Consider the following 16,391-nt stretch of genomic DNA (forward strand, 5'->3'; position numbering starts at 1 on the left):
TCTTCAGCTTCATCAAAATATGACCATAAGTATTTATCTCAATTTTCAAATTTTTAATCTTTCGACTCCATGGCCTAACTTTGACGTAAGAAAGTCCATTTATTGGGAATTCAGTTGGCACAGTGATTCATTCACCCTGAGATGACTTTCAGAAGCCTACATCTTTTTTTTTTGTTGTTTCCCAAAGAAAATTTTTATTTAATGAGTACAAATTGCATAAGTACAACTTTAAGGATATAGTGATTCTTCCCACCATCCCTGCCCTCCACCTCAACTCCCACCCAACTTCCTCCTCTCTCTCCCATTCCCAGTCCCATTCTCCATTAATACTCATTTTCAATTAACTTTAGACACAGAAGATCAACTCTATACTAGGTAAGGATTTCAATAATTTGTACACACACATACACACAAACTCTTTGAGAACAAGTTTCACAGGTAATTCTCATAATACAACTCATTGAGGACAGAGGCCCTGCTTGGGGAATAAGTGCACAATGACTATGTTGTTAATTTAGCAATTAACACTATTATGTATGGTATGCTCTTGCCATGAGCTGCCAAGGCTATGGAAATCTTTTGAATCGACAAACTCTGTCAGTATTTAGATACGGACATAAACAAATTGCAATTTCTCTCCTCACTTCAGAGAAAAGTACATCTTTCTTTGATGGCCACTTCTTTCCACTGGGGTCTCTCTCACAGAGATCCTTCATTAGGACATTTTTTTTGCCACAATGTCTTGGCTTTCCATGCCTGAAATGCTCTCATGAGTTTTTCAGCCAGATCAGAGTGCCTTAAGGGCTGATTCTGAGGTCAGAATGAAGAAGTCTTGATCTTAAAGCTGTGGTAAGTAAGAATTTTTTGAGGGTAGTCATACGAGTTCCCTGGTCCCCTGCTTGAGCTTAGTACTTAAAGGTTTAAATTATGATTTTCTTTTTCCATATTCTTCATGTATTAGAAGCAATAAATCAATTTAATTTTTCTCTTATATTAAATTGAAATATTTTATGATAAAAATACTTCCTCATGCATAGCCTTGCCTTCTGTAAGCATTTGATTAGAGTCCTGTAGCCACGCTAATGGAAGAAGATGGAAAATAAGAGGCTTTTCAAATAGACGTCCCTGGAGCATTAAAGATTCAGATAAAAGTTACTAGCCAGGCTTCCTGCAGCCAACCAAATGCAGATGCCAGAATTAGGGCATAAAGTCCACATGATGAGATCTGGATGGAGCCTGGGGTCAGCATAGTTTAGCGGAACTGGACACAGAGGGAGGAAGCAAGTGTAAGTGTTAGTCTTCTTTCCATTTGTCTTTCCCTTACCCTAACTATGATGAGTACTAGAGTTATCTCTTCCTTTCAAATCTTGATTTCTAATTTTTTTTATTTATTTAAACACAGATTATACATTGAAGGAGATTCTCAGGAAAAAAGTCTTATCTTAGTCCAGTTGATGTTCTAGGAAAACACCCTAGATGCTAACATGTTCTTTTTATAGACATCTCAACTACAAGCTGAACAAGTAAAAAGATACCCAGAATGTGCATTTAAATAGATGCTTTATCATTACAACAGAGAAAATTTACATCAACTAAATAGCAACTCTACTCATATGAATTTTTTGAGACATTTAAGAAAATTAAATTGATAAAAATCATACAGATATTGGCCCAAATTAAATTTTACATAATTTGCATTAATTTAATAATATTAGTTATTAAATATAAAAATCTATTTAGTTACCTCGAAATTTTATCACCTAACCACAGTCATGAAATTTGGGCCAGTGCTATAGTATAGCAGATAAAGCCACCACCTGTAGTGTTGACAACCCATATGGGCACTGGTTTGAGTCCCTGCTTCTCCACTTTGATCCAGCTCTCTGCTATGGCCTAAGAAAGCACGAGAGGATGGCCCAAGTCCTTGGGCCCCTGCATCTGCATTGGAGACCTTGAGGAACCTCCTGGCTCCTGGCTTCAGATTAGCCCAGCTCTGGCCATTGTGGCCATTTGGGTGAGAACCAGTAGATGAATGATCTCTCTCTCTCTCTCTCCCTCTCTGTAACTCTCTATCTTTCAAATTAATAAATAAATCTTTATTTTAAAAAATCATAAAATTTTACCTCAAATAGGGTGGTTAATTTTTAGATATACCTGAATGTCCTCATTATAATAAGAAACAATACAGTAAAGACAATGAAAGATCATATATCAGTAAATACTGTTAAGGATTAATCAGTTATTTGCCAAATACAGAACATTTTTCTTGTAACGGTATGTTATAGCAAATCCTAATGTAAACATAGGAGACTAAAATATAAAATGATAACTTAAGGCACTGAAATCATAACGTAGGCTATCTATGTAATTCCAATAATTAACAACTTGATTGCAGTGTTGACTACAGACACTGAAGGCTCTGCAGTGCTCACATAAGTAAATTTGACATGTGAATCATCCACACATTTTGGTGGAAAGGAAGGTACGTCTTAGGAAATATTTTACAATTCTTATGTGGGAGGGAAAACATATAAACATATATTTAAGAGAAACTGAGTAACCAGGGATCAGTAAGTTTATTTTATTTTTCACTGATACTTATTTCAATTTTTTCTTGCTGAGTTTAATTAAAAAATCTTGGATGGAGAAGTTCAGTGCAGTTTAATCAGTGGAAAAATGCATTTATTATGAAGAAAGCAATGAAAAACAAAGAAAAAGGACTGCTGGGAGGATTTATCTTGGTAATACCACCCAGAGGGCTAAAGCTGAAGACTCAATTTATGCTCAACAGGAAGTAAGCAGTAAATAGAGGAGGCAGAATGAGTTGTTAGCAAGGCATTTTGTGTTACAGTCCATACAAAATAGTCAAATTGGATGGGAAGTGAGCTTAGCAAATATCAGCACAAATATAGAGCAATGGGAAAAGTCATGAGTCTGGTTTTTTTTTGCAGCCAGGAAAGCATAAACAGATCACTTTTAATAAAACCTGCTAAGATGTAAACAAAATGCCTTGAGGGCAAAGAAAATTAACTTTTTGCCTACATTGGATTATGAAAAACCTACTGAAGAGATAACACTGATAGGAACTTGTAGAATCAATTTGTCATTCCATGTTGCTAATTAAGGAGCAGGTCATGATATCATAGCTAAACAGGTTTAACTTTGTGGGGGTAATGGGAGATTCAGAAATATATAAGAAGGTAAAGTGAAATTTAGAAATAGTGTCTGTGCAAAAAGTATTGCTGTTCTGGAAGGTACAGTGATGGTGCAGAGGAGGAGAGAGGTAATGGAAAAGGCTGATTGTATAACAATTGCTTAGGGCTATATGATAAATGACATGAATCAATCTATCTTAAATAGTGAATAATCTAAATTAAAATATTTTAGGAAACTTCATCAGTGAAGTAAGGAGTGACTGGTGTTGGAAGAGAAAAATATGCTAAATAAGACTCTACTGCATATGTTTTGTGGAAAAAAAAAGAGTAATTGTGAGAAAATAATAGAGAGCATTTGGAAGCACTGATAATAATAACATAGGACCAAAAAGTATTATGGCTTCATAAATCAAAGGAAAAATGAGAATTAAATAAAGAGAATCATTTATATTTATTTATTTATTTTCTTTTATTATTTATTTATTTATTTATTTATTTCCAAAGTACAGCTTATGGATTACAATGGCTTTTCCCCCCCATAACTTCCCTCCCACCCACAACCCTCCCATCTCAGCTCCCTTTCCCCTTCAATTCACATCAAGATTCATTTTCAATTATCTTTATATACAGAAGATCAATTTAGTAATATATTAAGTAAATATTTCAACAGTCTGCACCCACACAGAAACATAAAGTGTAAAATACTGTTTGAGTACTAGTTATAGCATTAATTCACCTTGTACAACACATTAAGGACAGAGATCCTACATGAGGAGTAAGTGCACAGTGACTCCTGTTGACTTAACAAATTGACACTCTTGTTTATGGTGTCAGTAATCACCCGAGGCTCTTGTCATGAGTTGCCAAGGCTATGGAAGCCTTTTGAGTTCGCCGACTCTGATCATATTTAGACAAGGTCATAGTCAAAGTGTAAGTTCTCTTCTCCCTTCAGAGAAAGGTACCTCCTTCTTTGATGACCTGTTCTTTCCACTGGGATCTCACTCTCTCACTCACAGAGATCTTTCATATAGGCCATTTTTTTTTTTTTTTTTGCCAGAGTGTCTTGGCTTTCCATGCCTAAAATACTCTCATGGGCTCTTCAGCCAGATTTGAATGCCTTAAGGGCTGATTCTGAGGCCAGAGTGCTGTTTAGGACATCTGCCATTCTAGGAGTCTGCTGTGTATCCTGCTTCCCATTTTGGATTGTTCTCTCCCTTTGGATTAAGTAAAGAGAATCACTTACATTTAAATAACTAAAGAAATAAATTAAGAAACAAAGACTCAAATATTTGAGATAAAATGTTGTTTATTACTGAAACAAACATATGTGGCATACTAATTATGTAATGCATACATTATTGAAGTTATTGTCAGTATGAATTTTGATACATTATTAATATTTTTATAAAATGCACCTCAAATACAAAAAACTATTTAGCAACAATTAAAAATTTGGAAATAGAACATACTCCAATACTGTTTTTATATTTTCAAATTGTATTGTCTTCAGCAAAAAATGTTTAACTAAAGGAAAGTAAGGCAATTGCATAATCAATTCCTTGTTTAACATATATAGAACACCTCCCAGGATCACGTCTGGAGAGTAGCCAGTCTCCTGCCAGCTTCGGAAGTGGGAGGGAAAGCAAGGCTGCAGAGACACCCATTCCATTCCCAGCTTGCTCAGTAGCTGGTGATTAGAAGACCCTCTGCAACAGGGCCCATGGAAAAAAAATATATAGAATAAGGAAATATAATCTCAATTTTGACATTAATAACTAAAGAAAGTATAAAACATTTATAAAATTCATTGACAGTAATAGACATAGTGGAAGATTGCTTTCCAAACTAAAAGTGCCAATGAAAAAGCTAATACACATAAAACATACACACAGAACCAAACATGTACAGCCTAGAAATTTAAAAAACAAATAGTATAAATCAATATAGAAAATACTGCTTTAACATACATACTTTAAATCTTCAATTACTAGAATAATATTCATAGATTGCTCTAAAAATAAACACCAGGCATTTCAAAATTACTAGATACATTTCTGTAAAACACAAAACAAAGCAGGACTCATGGGAAAAATAAAGCAGACTACACCTCTGAAAATATATGCAACTTCATAAACAAAATACACCAAAAACAGTAATCCTGGGGCCAGTGTTGTGGTGCACTGTATTAAATTGATGCTCGTGATGCCAGAGAGCCAGTTCAAATACCAGCTGCTCTGCTTCTAATCCAGCTTCCTGCTTATGTGCACGGGAAGGCAGCAGAAGACGGCCTACTTAGTTGAGTCCTTCCCACTCATATGGGATTCCCAGATCTAGGCTCTTGGCTTCATCCCAATTCAAACTTTTCTAGTGCAGCCATTTAGTGAATGAACTAGCAGATCAAACATCTCTCTTTCTCTCTGTCTCGTCACTGTGTTTCAAAAAATACATATAAATAAATAAATAAATAAATAAATAAATAAGTCTTTTTTAAAACAACCCCACAGTAATCCTAAATATTATCCTAGAACAGAGAAAATGACATCTTATTTTAAAAAAATTTTTTTTTAAATTTTTGACAGGCAGAGTGGACAGTGAGAGACAGAGACAGAGAGAAAGGTCTTCCTTTGCCGTTGGTTCACCCTCTAATGGCCGCCGTGGCCGGCGTACCGCGCTGATCCGAAGGCAGGAGCCAGGTGCTTCTCCTGGTCTCCCATGAGGTGCAGGGCCCAAGGACCTGGGCCATCCTCCTCTGCACTCCCTGGCAGAAAATGACATCTTAAAAATCACATAAAAGAGAAATACAAACTGATTTTACTTAAATTTGCTGTAGTAAATTTAGAATATATTATTAGAAAGGGAGAGAGAGAGAGAACCTGACAGTATGTGTGAACTGTTCAATTCTCTTCAAGACTCTAAATTTGTCTAATAGTTTATAGGAAATATAAGAGACGAAGAACATGCTAACTTCTAGAGGACACAATCGATGAAGCCTAGAGTTTGGAAATATGTATGCACCAAATGGTCTGACTTCTTTGGCCAATAATTTGCAGGGATTAAAGAAAAAGAAGGATGAGTGCTTGTTATGAGCAGTTAAGACACCAACTGGGATGCCCCATCACATGTTGTATTTTGAGTTTGGAGACTTGGCTGTATTTCTCATCCTATTTCTTTTTATTGCAGACTCTAAGAAGCAGCAGATGATGGCCCAGCAGATGATGGCCCAGCAGTTGGGTCCTTGCCACCCTTAGAAAGACCTAGGTTGAGTTCCTGGCCAGCCTTAGCTTCTGTGGGCATTTAGGGAGTGGACAGGGGATGGATAATCTCTTTCTGTCCCCCCCCCCCCGTCACTCTGCCTTTTAAATCAGTAGTTACATATTTAAAATATTATGAAATTTGATCAACTGCTTGGTGTTTGATAATATTAAGGGATTATATCATATTTTGTTGAATAATGACATTGAACTTAAGTTTAAAATATGACTTTAGCTTTCAAAGGCTAAATTAGGCGCCTGCATTGTGGCATAGCAGGTTAAACCACCACTTGCAAATGCCAGAATCTAATATCAGAAAGTGAGTTTGAGTTCTGAGTTCTATGCTTCTAATATAGCTACCTGCTAATGTGCCAGGAAGGAAGTGCAACATCACCAAATACTTGAGTCCGTGCCACCAGTGTGGAAGACCAGGATGTTCCTGGCCCTTGGATATGATCTCCCCCAGACCTAACTCTTGCAGGCATTTGGGGAGTGAAGGCAACGTATTGAAGATGTCTTTCTCCCTCCACCTGCCCCCCAACTCCCCATTTCCTCATCACTGTCTTTCAAATTAATAAATAAAAAAGAGAATATTTATGGATCTAATTATATAAGATGTTAGAAACTAATTTCAAGGTGACTTGGAGGTAGAGGGAAATTGGCAAGGAAACAGCTGAAGTAAAATTAACTCTGCCTTAATGAGTATTGAAGTAAGATGTTGGGTGTGTTAGATGCCATTAAACTACACAATTCAATTTATATGGGCTAGAAATTTTCCATTAGAAAACATTAAATAGGAGAATCCAAGATATTTGAAGACAGGCTGATTTTAGTCATGGGCAGATATCAGAAAAACAAAGAAAGAACTGGGTTCCCAGGAAGACAGCTGGAGAGAAATTTTTGGTGAAGAATCTGTACAGAACAGAGACTCCATGGAGTGGAGACAACAGCGTACAAACACACAGCAGCATGCTACCAGTGCCTATCGTATCTGGTGGCTGAAGAGGAAATGCCAAATTCCAAGAGAAAGCAGATAGGAGGCTCTCGCAGTCATCTGCCATTGTTTATTTTATCTGAAGAAGAACTTTGCAGTTCTTACTGACCTTTGAGTCTAGCCAGGAGAGTTTTCAGACAGCAGGGCATCCACTTAGCTCCGTGAAGGGAGGCCACATTTCCTTCCTTTCCCCCCATCAAGTTGACAGACAGCTTGCTGAGGTGGAGCTCCAACTGACTTTTATTGAGTGGCTTACTCCAAGAACAGGGCTACCCACAGGGCAGAGAACAGATACCCTGTATCATTTGACTGTAGGAGTGTTGCACCATGTGACTGTGGGAATTTTGTGAATGTGTGATCTGCAAAGGCATGGAGTGTGATTATGTTTCTGGGAACTTGCCTAGTCTGATTTCAGAAGCACAGAACTCCCTGAGTGTCAGGGAGGAACCTCACAGGGAGTTCTGTGATCAGACTACAGAGTGCATAGGTGCTGTGAGTGGTTCCTGCATATGACTGGGTGGAGTACGCGTGTACTGTGTGCTCATTCTAGGCAATGAATTCGTTGATTGACCTTGGCATAGAGAAGGGCTGCGTCTGCTAACACACAAGCCATAATCAACATCCCTTCCCTCTACTGAAGATAGAGGAGATCTGCCATACCCAACTTGGGTGACAGTCAGGACTCTTGCTCCACACACAAATATTGGACACAGCTTCCTGCCCCACTCAGCAATACCTCTGGATATGGAAGTTGCAGGCATTCCACCAGGACTCAGATGCCTGTCTCTAAAAACAAAGCATTCAGAGGAGATAACAAGTGACGCTCTAGATGTGCAAAAATAAACAAGATATACAACACACATGAACAAGGAAGGCAGTATGACTCCACAGAAGGAACATAATAATACATTAATATTGGACTATGATGATGAGGGGATTGAAGAATGACAGAAAAGGAATTCAAAATAATGATTGTAAGATTACTAAAACACACAGAGAAGCAGTTACAGAAAATATGGAAATCTGTAAATGACATGGCTGAGAAATTCTGCAAGGAGATATAGAAATTAGCGAAAAATCAAACCAAAATATCAAACAATATTCTTGGTTAGGCAGAAGAATGAATACCCAAGCTAGAAGACATATTATCTGGGAGATCTCAGCCAGACAAAATAAGGAGAAAGAATTAGTGAAAAATTGAAAGTGGTGTTCAGGATCTGTGGGATTCCATCAAATGACCAAATATACGAATGTCAGGAGTTTCTGAAGGTCTGGCAAAAATTGCTTAGAAAACTTATTCAGTGAAATAATAGTAGAAAATTTCCCCAATTTGGAGAAAGATATGGACACCCAAATACAGAAAACACACACAACTCCAGACAGGTATGTCAAACAAGAAAACAAAAATTAAAAAATCCTTGGAATGAGTGAAAGTGACAATGTAGCATATCAAAGATTATAGGATATAATAAAAGCTGCTAGGAGGAAAGTTATGGCAATCAGTTCCTACATCAGAAAGCTGAAAAGGTTTCAAATACATGACGTAACAATGCATCTCATGTACCTAAAAAAACAAGAACCAACCAAACCCAAGTTAGTTTGAGGAAATAAAAAAATTAAAAATTAGAGAAGAAATAATGAAAATTAAAATAAAAGGGCATACAAGAGATCAGTAAAAAGAAGAGTGACTTTTTTGACAAAATAAAATTGATGAATCATTGGCCCAACTAACAAATAAAAAAGGGGGGGGGATCTAAATTAATAAATTCAGGGGCTGATACAACTGATACCACAGGAAAAAAAATCATAAGAAATTATTATAAATAGCTATATGTCAATAAATTGGAAAATCTAGAGGAATTATATAGATTTCTTGACAATATGAGATAAAGCAAAATTGAGGCATGAAGACACAGAAATCACGAATAGATCAAGACAGAGGTTGAATCAATAATATAGATCCTCCTAGGACTGGATGGCTTCTATGTTGAATTTTTTCAAACTTTTAGAAAGAACTAATTCCAATTCTTAAACTTTTCAAAACAATAGAAAGGGAAGGAATTCTCTCAAACTCTTTCTATGAGGCTGATGTCTCCTTGATTCCAAAACAAGAAAAAGATAGAGATATAGTCATCTGTTTTGTTGTATCTTTATATATATATACATATATGTGTATGTATATATATATATATATATATATATACAACTCCTCAAAATACTAGCTAATGCAATCCAATAATATATAAAAATATCATTTACCTGTAACTAGTGGGGCTTATCATAGGCGTGCAGGAATGGTTCAATGGAAATCAATAAATGAAGGAGAAAAACATGATTATCTCAACAAATGTGAATAAACATTTGAAAAATACAACATACTTTCATGATAAATCCTTTTAAAAATTGGGAATAGAAAGAACATATGTCAAGGCAATCAACGGAATATATGAGAAACCCACAGTCTGCATCATTCTTTTTTTTTTTTTTTTTTTTCTTTTTTTTTTGACAGGCAGAGTGGACAGTGAGAGAGAGAGACAGACAGAAAGGTCTTCCTTTTCCGTTGGTTCACCCCCCAGTGGCCGCTGTGGCCGGCGCACCATGCTGATCTGAAGCCAGGAGCCAGGTGCTTCTCCTGGTCTCCCATGGGGTGCAGGGCCCAAGCACTTGGGCCATCCTCCACTGCCTTCCCGGGCCACAGCAGAGAGCTGGCCTGGAAGAGGAGCAACCGGGACAGAATCTGGCGCCACGACCGGGACTAGAACCCAGGGTGCTGGCGCCGCAGGCGGAGGATTAGCCTAGTGAGCTGTGGCACCGGCCTGCATCATTCTTAATAAGGAAAAGCTGGAAGCATTTTCCCTAGGATCTGGAAACAAGCGACCCCACTAAGAGACTATTGGAACTCATAAGAGAATTTGGCAAGATTACAGGATATAAAATTTACATCTATAAGTCAATAATATTCATATACACTAAAAGTACTATAGCTGAGAAAGGATTGGAAAGATGAGTCTCATTCATAATAACTACAAAAATTTAACTATCTTGGGATAAATTTAACCAAGGATGTAAAAGATCTCTACATTGAAAATTACAAAATTTTAAAGGAAAAATGAAAGAAGACACACAATAAGGCAAAAACCTTCCATGTTCATGGATTGGAGGAAATAATAGCATTAAAATGTTCATACTACCCAAAGCAATTTACAGATTCAATGCTATCCCAATCAAAATACTGAAGACATTCTTGTTAGGTCCAGAAAAAAATTATACTAAAACTCATATGAAAACACAAGAGACCCTTAATAGAGCAAACAGTCTTGATAAAAACAAAGCAGTGCCATCCTACTACTGGAGTTCAATATACACTACAGGGCAATTATATGCAAAAAAGCCTGGTAGTGGCACAAAAATAGACATGTGGGCCAATGGAAAAGAAGGGAAAGTCCAGAAATTAATCCATACATCTACAACTGACTAAGCTTTGACAAAGGAGCTAAAATTTATCCCTGAAGAAATGACAAATTTTTCAACAAAAGGTGCTGCAAAAATTGTATCTCCACATACAGAAGCAGAACACAATACTCCTGGAAGGCTGGTGCTATGGCGTGGTCTCCATCTGGAGCACTGGCATCCTACATGGGTGCTCGTTTGAGCCCCAGCTGCTCCACTTCCAATACAGCTTCCTGCTAATGGCCTGGGAAAGCAGTGGGAAGACGGCCCAAGGCCTTGGGATTTTTGGGCCCTTGCAGCCATGTGGGAGCTCCTGGTGCCTGGCTTCAGACTGACCCAGCTCTGGCCATTGCAGTCATTTGGGGAGTTAACCTATGGATGGAAGATTCTCTCTCTCTCTCTGTCTCTCTCTCTGTCTCTCTCTGTCTCTCTCTCTGTCTCTCTCCACTCCCTCTCTCCTTCTTTCTCTCTTTCTCTCCATGCATCTCTCTCTCTCCCTCCTCTCTCTCCAAGTGATCAATTTCAGCTCACAATTGATAGCTCTGATAGGTCTAAGAGTCAAAGAAATTCGTATATCTTAAACAAAATTTTTAAAAAAGAAAAACATTATCATTATTGTTTTGTAACTTAATAACTATGTGCTTTTATTAACAGTATTATATTTTGCTTTTAAGTCACATTTCCCTAGCTTTTCATAGGGCTAATTATTTTTTATTTTATATTTTTTACTATTTATTAAGAAATTAACAGATTACCAAGGTCACAGCATATGCATAATTACTACAACACAATTCTAATCAATTCTTGTGTTAATATGATATTAATAAAAAACAGATTCAATGTAGTTCATAGACCTAAGAATAAAATTAAACTTTCCTTTCTCCCTCCCTCCATTTATTTTTTATCTCTCTGCTTCCTTCCTTCCTTCCTTCCTTCCTTCCTTCCTTCCTTCCTTCCTTCCTTCCTTCCTTCCTCATTCCTCTCTTCCTTACTCCTTCATTCTCTATTTCTGAGTGAAATGGACACCTTTTCATCTGATTACTGTTTATAACTCTTGCCTATGTTCTCACTGAACTATGGTCTTCCTATTTTTCTTGCTGATTTTTTTATTTAGTTAAGCATTTGACTATAACATAAATTAAGGATATCATATCACAAGAATTAAAAAAAGAAAGAAAACGTTACTGATTTTTTGAAGAGTTAATTTTTGAACATTGGGAATGATACACTGCAGACTCCCCATTATGTTAATTTCCTCTATAGAATATTGAGGATTTAATCAGGCAGATAGTAAAATTACAAGCACATTACCTTGGTTTAAATGAAGTTTAGTTTTATTCTGTGTAGAATTAACATGTTTCACTTTTGCTTTTAATCTAAATGAATTGGCCTTACTTCTAAGGCAAAATTCTTCTCTCAGGTGACTCAAATTGATGCCCAGGGTATTTAACAATGTCCCTCCATTGTGGTATCAGAATTTCAAGGTGTGTGTTACCCCTGATACCTCTGTTTAGGTCTTTGGTCAGCAACAGTTGATTTCTGATTGGCCTTGTGAGAACGCTCTATGAGAAACTTGGGATTGACTGAATCTAGGACCACTGAATAAGCTTTAGACATATTTATGGGACTCCTGGGTATCTCCCACTTCTCTAAGTCCTGACCTTCAAGTTCCAGCTGCCTCACTAGAGAAGATCAGAAATGCTGCTCACTGCTTGAGCTCCCACTCCTTCACTGAATTCAGAACATGATCTCAGGTGCATACCCAGGGTGAAAATGGTACTCATTTATGTGCCAGCCTCTTTCTAGAATCTCAGCTCTATGCTGCCTGCTCTCTAGAGCTTAAAGTTAGTTCCCTGATATATTTTGCTAAGTTTTTAATTATCTATAATAGGTGGATAACTCTGACACTAATTTCTCTTTAATGTATGATACTTTAATCGCATTAATTTTTTTAAAAAAAAATACTACAGAATTAGAATTCCAAATTGGAGTGGGAGAGGGAAGATGTTTGTACTTATTTACTGCTTCTGTATTTTCCTCTTTTGAACTGGGAGATAAGCTATTTCTCTTTTTGCTATATCAGACATCACACTTTTTTTATTTGAGGTAATTTCTACTGTCAAGATATTTTATTTTTTATCCCAGAAAAATAATTCTAAGACAGTATTACTAGGTTTTTTTTTTTTTTAATCTTTACAGCATTCTTTACTTTGGTCTGATTTACCTGATTAATTTAAAGGGAATGGCATGGAGTTCAGTTTTTGTAGTTGCAGATATAGTGGGATTTTCAAGTATAGCTCTGTCTAGCATACAATAGGGACTGGGAGACAACTAAATATATAGATATCTAGTAGTTCTTCCATTGGGAACAAATACTTTAGTTTTTAGGGGGTATGCTCTGAATGTAATTTGAATCATATCATTCATATGAGTCTATCCTGTTGCATAGATGATAATGTATCTATGGTTATTTTTCCATTGTTGAGATATTGATAGTATATTTTTACATGGAGATATAGGATATGCAAGAGATAGGGACACACCCACTGTGCTAGTAGAATATGTCAGACTTTTAGTAGGAATTTCAAATGAATAAATCTTCTAGGAAGTTGTGATCTATGCAAATGGAGTAGTGTAACTTAGACATTCTTGAATAAGTTTTTCTCCTTTATTTTATAGTGGCCTACAGAACTTCATTCTGAAATAGTAGGTGTCTAAAATGCAACTGGTACAAAAAATTTATAATGTACATGGACCAAGGAAAACACAGAGATCTGTTTTCTAATATTGTCACAATGCTAATAGTGGAAATACATCTTTTAATGGTTGTATAGTAATAATAGGTATACATAGTATGGAATATTTGAATATAGAACACCAAATAGTAATTAAGTCATTTTACCTTAATATATCAATAAAAGTAAAGGTCCATATTATCAATAAGTTGGGCCTATACATTTAGTTAGGATGAATTTCTTAACACACTAATTAACATATTTAAACCTTGCATAATACTCCAGTAATCTCTTCCAATCATGAATTTTTAATTATGTTATTTATTTTTATTTTAATTTATGTGAAAGGCATCAAGGGAGGAAGAGAAGGTGAGAGAAGAGAGAGAGAGGGATAGAGAGACAGAGAGATCCTCCATCCACTGTTCACTCCTCAAATGCCTGCAATAGCGAGGGTTGGGTCAGGCTGAACCCAGGAGCCTGGAACTCAGTTTGAGTCTTCCATGTAGGTAGTGGTGACACACACACTCAAGCTATCACTGTCTGCTTCCAGAGCATGCATTAGTAGCAAGCTGAAATAGGTATGTATTAAGACTCAAAATCAGGCCGTACAATATGAGATGCAGGCATCCAAAGCAGGTTCTCAAATGCTTACCTCCAAATTCATAAATTTTTGTTGGAAACTTTCATGCCAAGTTCCTTCCTCCTATTGTTAGATACTTCCTATGTATAGAAAGAGATTAAAAACATTTAATTTCTTTTTTAACCAAATGTTCTTAAAATATAAACATTTATATTTTCTTTCTGTCATAACTTCACAGTGTATAGTTTCTAATACCCTGATGGGCATTGTAAGTGATTTTAATTAGCAGTTTTCTTGAAGAAAAGTCTTGTGATCCCTTCTTGACTGCAATGGGAAATAAAAGGCAAGTAGTCCTTTTAAAATGGATGCCCAATATGGGTGACAGTGTTCAGAGAATGCTACCATAGTCCCAAAACCTAGAACCTGGATGTAAATTTAACTGTACTACATACTGGTTGCATGACGTAGGAGACATAAATGAATGTTTTAGGCTAAATTTTTTTCTTTGTAAAAGTGTCCGTAATTATCACATATTATAGTAAATAAAACAAGTGGGTGGCAAGTAAGTGTTTAATACACATGTATTTTTTTTCTGTTGTTATAAATCAGTTAAAATAAATTTAAACCTGTAAAATAATTTTATTTATTTTAAATTTTATTTGCTTATTTTTATTTATTAGAAAGTAGAATGACATAAAGAGAGCACCAGAGATCTTCCATCCACCAGTTCACTACAAATGACTCTGATGGCTGGGGCTGGGCCAGACTGAAGCCAGGAGACAGGGAGTCCATCTGGATAACCCACGTGAGTATTAGGGGCCCAAGTACTTGGGTCATCACCTTCTGTCTCCCAAGGTGCACATTAAGTAAGAAGCACACAGTAAGAAGCTGGATTGGAAGCATAGATACAACTTGATCTCGGGAACTCTAATATGGTACGTGAGCCTCCCAAGAGGCAGCTTCACCCTCTATGCTACAATATCTGACCCTCAATATTTGCAAATGATGCCACAGAACTACACACTAAGTGTTAACCATGATAATATGCAACAAATATTAAAGACAAATTGAGTTCAGGTCCTTTCATTACTTGTTGTGGAATTGAGAGACCACCATTGAGGTATGTGGTTCATTAAAATTATATTGAACAAAGAAACTACACAGTAATAATAACATATTTTTAAGCATTTAAACCTCAAAAAAGTACTTTGTAATCAGGCAGCACTTTATAATTGGGAGACGCACACTTGCCTTTGTTTTTGATGCAAAAAGAGTCCAAGGAGCCCAAGATCTGAGAATTAGACTGGAGTCTACACCATGGTCATTAACTTGACTTGTGTTGATTTCATTATTGATATCCTCCTGGAGCATATCTTCCTATGTTAAACACTTTATGAATTTAAGGGGTGCTGTAAATTGCCTGAAAAGATCATCCAATTTAACAGTTAAATGGGTATTTTCTGTGCCAAGAAGACTGCTTTTACACCAGAGGAGGGAAGCGCTTCAATACATCCCATCTAGAAATCCAGCACCCCAGTTTGTGCACAGCCCAGTTTATGGAGTTAGCCTAAAGTTGGCTATAAAAACTTAAAAGGGGCCGGCGCCGCGGCTCACTAGGCTAATCCTCCGCCTTGTGGCGCCGGCACACCGGGTTCTAGTCCCGGTCGGGGCACTGATCCTGTCCCGGTTGCCCCTCTTCCAGGCCAGCTCTCTGCTGTGGCCAGGGAGTGCAGTGGAGGATGGCCCAAGTGCTTGGGCCCTGCACCCCATGGGAGACCAGGAGAAGCACCTGGCTCCTGCCATCGGATCAGCGCGGTGCGCCGGCCGCAGCGGCCATTGGAGGGTGAACCAACGGAAAAGGAAGACCTTTCTGTCTGTCTCTGTCTCTCACTGTCCACTCTGCCTGTCAAAAATTAAAAAAAAAAAAAAAAAACTTAAAAGGACATTTTTATCATTTAGATGATTAATATGTTATGATATAACTAACAGATTTCCCATGAGTCAAATGCTTGACAAGAGGAAATACAACAGAACCATAAACAAAACAAAACAAAATGGGCTTTGTGTTCAGACAGCTATGACCAGTATTATCAGAGCCCATCTTTAACAAGTTATTTGACCTTGGGACCTGTAAAGCTCTCATTTCACTCACCTATAAAATGGGCCATTAACCACTACTTTATTATGTAGTCCAAATGAAGTGAAATATTATAAATAAAACTCTCA

General features: G+C 36.9%; 1 non-coding gene across 1 annotated transcript; it reads left to right on the forward strand.

Annotated features, from left to right (window-relative positions):
• The first annotated feature begins 4,733 nt into the window (after window positions 1–4,733).
• Window positions 4,734–4,872, forward strand: LOC133757253 (small nucleolar RNA SNORA7). Its single transcript, XR_009865626.1, has one exon. It is a non-coding gene; the product is annotated as a small nucleolar RNA SNORA7 (small nucleolar RNA).
• The last annotated feature ends 11,519 nt before the right edge of the window (window positions 4,873–16,391 follow it).

Source organism: Lepus europaeus, chromosome 3, assembly GCF_033115175.1.
Source record: "Lepus europaeus isolate LE1 chromosome 3, mLepTim1.pri, whole genome shotgun sequence".
Lineage (NCBI taxonomy): Eukaryota > Metazoa > Chordata > Mammalia > Lagomorpha > Leporidae > Lepus > Lepus europaeus.